Source organism: Monodelphis domestica, chromosome 3, assembly GCF_027887165.1.
Source record: "Monodelphis domestica isolate mMonDom1 chromosome 3, mMonDom1.pri, whole genome shotgun sequence".
NCBI lineage: Eukaryota > Metazoa > Chordata > Mammalia > Didelphimorphia > Didelphidae > Monodelphis > Monodelphis domestica.
The window spans coordinates 480,423,465-480,428,122 of record NC_077229.1 but is presented as its reverse complement, the minus strand read 5'-3'; positions in this window follow the sequence as shown (position 1 = coordinate 480,428,122).

Here is a 4,658-nt window from a genome sequence, read left to right as displayed (position 1 = left end):
TCCTCTGTTGTCTCCTCTGTAGTTTGTTGTTTCTCTAAATAGAAATTTTCCAGAGTCAAAGGCTTTTTCTTTTTCTTTTTCTTCTCTTTTCTTTCTTTCTTTCTTTCTTTCTTTCTTTCTTTCTTTCTTTCTTTCTTTCTTTCTTTCTTTCTTTCTTTCTTTCTTTCTTTCTTTCTTTCTTTCTTTCTTTCTTTCTTTCTTTCTTTCTTTCTTTCTTTCTTTCTTTCTTTCTTTCTTTCTTTCTTTCTTTCTTTCTTTCTTTCTTTCTTTCTTTCTTTCTTTCTTTCTTTCTTTCTCTTTATTTCTTTCTGTAGTTATAGATTGTATTTCTTGGGTGTGGCTAGCCATTTCTGTTAGTTTTCTTTTCCTTTCCCAGCCAGAAGTCTGAATGAAGAGAGTAGGCAGCACTCTGTTTATTGAGCTTCAGCAAGGTTTTGCCCTGAGGCTATTTTTTGAGTATCCTCAGCAGTCTTCTATGTGTAGTCCTGCACTCTTTCTTCACCCAAACTCTGTGTTCCTTAGCATCCTGGGGACTCAAGTCTCACTGCTCTTGGGGGCAAGTCTGTGGTGGCCTCAGCCAGCCCCTGAGGACCTAGAGTTTGCTCTTCAGAGGTCTGAGTGTGGAGGGTAGGCAAATCTCTGTACTGAGCTCCAGAGAGGTTTTTGCCCTGAGCTTATTTTTTTAGTCTCTGTGGTGTCCCCTATGAGCTGTCCCTCTCTGTCCAATCTCCGTGCCCTATCTCCACATTTCCTCAGCCTCCTGAAATAAGACTGTGGTGACCTTAGCCAGCCAGAACCTAGAGGTTGCCCCTCACTGACTCTGACTCTGGTATTATAGGTGGAGTGGGGATGGGGTGATGACCTTGCCCCTTAGTGGGAGTAATTTCACTCTTCTTAGTTTGGAAATGCTTTGCCTACGTTCTGTTCTGCACCCTACTGTGGAGCCCCTTTGGTCATCTGATCTTGGTTTTGTCCTTGTGAGGCACCCTATCTAAATTGGTGGAGAGGAGAGGAAGAGTCGTGCCTCTACTTTGGGGCCATCTTAACCTGGAAATCAATACCTCATTTCTCAAATACATAGAGAAATGACTCAAATATATATAGATACAAATCATCCCCTAATTGATAAATGGTCAAAGTATATGAATTTGAAATTCTCAAAGTATTAAATATCTCTATAGTAATTTAAAAATGCTCTAAGTCGCTATTAAAAAATTAAAATGCAAATAAAAACATTTCAGAGGAACTACCCCAACCTATCAGATTGACTATTATGACAGAAAAGGAAAAATGATAAAATTTTGAGAGGATGTGGGAAAACTGAGATACTAAAACATTGCTGAGGGAATTGTGAACTTGTTTAATAATTTTGGAGAGCAATTTGGACTTATGATAAAAGGGCTATAAAGCAGTGCATTTCTTTTTATCCAGCAAGACCAGTACTAGGATTTTATCTAATAAAAATAGATTAAAAATGGCCTGTTATATACAAAATATTTAAAGTATCTCTTTCTGTGGGGGTAAAAAGGATTGAAAATCAAGGGAATATTTATCAGTTGGGGAATGGTAAAGTTATAGTATATTAATAAAAGGGAATTCTATTGTGCTATAAGAAATGACAAGCAGGAGGATCTCAGAATAAACCTAGAAAGATTACACAAACTAAAGCAGTGAAACAAGCAGCATTGAGAAAATATTGTGAGTTATGGTATTTAGCATTGTGTCTTTAGAATTTCTAGCTCTATTTTTATTGCCAACATTTCTTTAAGTAGCCAAGTCATTTGTTTCATATTAAAAGTCATTTTTCTATAATTCATTTAGGTTTTATTTTAAGAATTTAACTCATGTGTAGCAGTTAAAATTAGTTTCTCTGCTAAAAGTATTATATTTTTATGAGGTTTATTGAAGATTATTAGAATTAAGAATTAAAGAAAATACAAAATAAGGAAAAACATTTGCAACCTACATCTTGCCTACCTGGTAGAGAGCCAGGTGTGCCCAGAAGCGGAAGCCTAGAGAGAATTGGTAGGTGGTACAGTCAGTTTAAATACCCCTTTTGCTCTGGCCAAGGTGAGGACCTCCAGTGGGATTTTGGGGAATTCTGGGAACTACCAAGGACTTCTGGGAATTGAAGTCTGGGGTTCAAACCTCCATTTTACATGTGCAATTTGTTATATGTGTCAAATTTTGATGTCTTTTTTATTATATATCTTTCAGCATTAATTGTTTATTTTTCCTATTGTCTTATCTGAGAACATGATCATTACCTCTGTCTTTTTAAAAATATAATAGATATTACTCCAGACTATTTTTGTTGTGTGTTTCTTATAAAGAAAGAGTTTGTTTCTGCTTTATAATAAAATCCAATCTTTTTAAATTTTGTGGATGAATTAATCTCATTCATATTGGTAGCTACCATTATTATTAATTGTGTATGTCAACCCAACTGATGGAAGTTTGACTCAAGAGACAATGAGACCACAGTAAGGTAATAGAGCAAAACTTTAATGGGGGAAAGAAGCGGCAAAGGGCAGGATAATGCCAGTAGAATTGGCACTGGAGTCCTACTCTGGAGGGAAAATCATGAGATCTTGCATCTTTAGAGATCTTTAGAAATCTTGCATCTTTACAACTTGGGTCATCTCTATTGGTTGTACACACAATTCCTGAGCTTTTTCTTGTGCTTACAATATCTATCAAGAGTGTTTGGGATTAAGTGGAAGTTTGGTGGCTCAGTAGAAAGCCAGACCTGGAGTCAAAAGGACATGAGTTCAAATTTGGCCTTAGACACCTCCCACCTTTGTGACCCCAATTGCCTAGCCCTTAACACTCTTATACCTTGGAACTGATACTTGTAATGATTGTAAAACATTCAGAGTTTTTTTTTTTTAAAGATAATCTATAGCATATCTGGGTCATGTGATCATCAAACTGGAGGAGAAAACATATTCTCTGATCCTTATGACTTCTTAAATATCCCCCAAAAAGAAATAATGACACAAAGCTGTTTTTCCATGGTTTACCAGTTACCCAAAATAAAAAAAAATTATTGGGGACAGCTAAATGGTTAAGTAGATTGAGAGCTACTCCTAGAAATGAGAGGTCCTGGAATCAAATCTGACATTAGATACTTCTTTGCTATGGGACCCCATGTCACTTAAGCCCCACTGCCTATACATTATCACTCTTCTGCCTCGGAACCAAGGGTTTAAAAAACATTTATGAATACCTGCCTAGTGTGTGCTAAGGATCTACTCTTTTACCATCTTCCATATTTGGCAAGAAAATCCAACCCTATACCCCAATTCCTTCTGGGTGCCTTTGAAATATGAATTCCAATATGTAGAAATTTAGTGAACCCTTGATGACCAGGGGAACAGCAGAATTCTGTTCTGCAAAAGGTCTTTTAAGGAGAATAGAGAGTATGGGACAGGACTCATATCTTGGCTTGAAATAGAGCTTAACCACACATTCTGAATCCCACTCCTAGTCCTGATTCAGTCTCTGAGATCCAAATTCCAAATACTAGAAATCATTTTAAGCTGCAATAATAATAGCATTATAGTGTTTTGAAATCTGGGGCCAAAAATATGAGGAACATAAGGAATTAAAGGTTATTTGGAAACAAGTTTCCATATGTGATGGAGGAAAGGAGCTATACCTCATGTCACTAAGTCAAAGGGAAAGAGCCTAGTATCTAGCTATGCTTATACGTATAGATTGAATACATCAATCAGCTATGATATGTATGATATATTTTCCAAGGCAGCAAAGTTATTTCTCCATAATTTCAAATATTGTTAACTTCAACCTCAAAAATATCAACAATATCAACAGTGAACACTATTCTTGAGTATTTCCTTGTGTTGTTAATGCCATCAAGAGCAAATGACAAGAGTAAATTGCCCAATGTGGAGCTAAGATACTTTGAGTTCCAGCCTCTAGGAAAAACATGATCTGAAAGGAGAGAATTAGAAAGTGTACAATAGGGAAAACAAGATGGAAATAGATGAAAATGAAATCTCAAATATCAATAGGAAGAAAATTTAAAGACCTTCAGTATATAACAGCTAAAACTTCTCAGAGATCAAGTTCTGGACAAGAAAATAAATTTACTGATCAGGCTAGCAATACCCAATAAGTTAATTTTTCAGTGATCATTGCAAAGACATTTAACCTCAAATCATTAAATATAATTTTAGAAGCTCATTATTCAGCCCTCTCCTAGACATCCCCAGACAACTTTAATTGGTGATAGCTAATGAGGAAGGAGAGCAACATTCTAGCAGTCCTATCACAATTCTTTGATGAGGAGGGAAAATCACATACTGGGTCTGAGGATTGTAATCTCTAGATCAAAAAATCAGATTATGCCTAGTTAAGAATAGCATTGTCTCATTCACTCCAATTCACTTGAGAATGATCTATGTATACTACCCTTCTACCCACAAACATACCTGGCTTAAGCTAGTCTAGCTGGCTTTGCAAAAGGGAGCCCACAATCTCACTTTCAATCATCTCAAGCTAGAAGATGCTCTGGAGCAGGGTATGTAAGAGAATGTCAGGATAAAGAGGTTTAAAACAGAGATCAAGCCTAAATTTGAAATGAAAAGATCCATATTTAAACTAGATCTTCTCAAGTATAATAACAGGAAAAA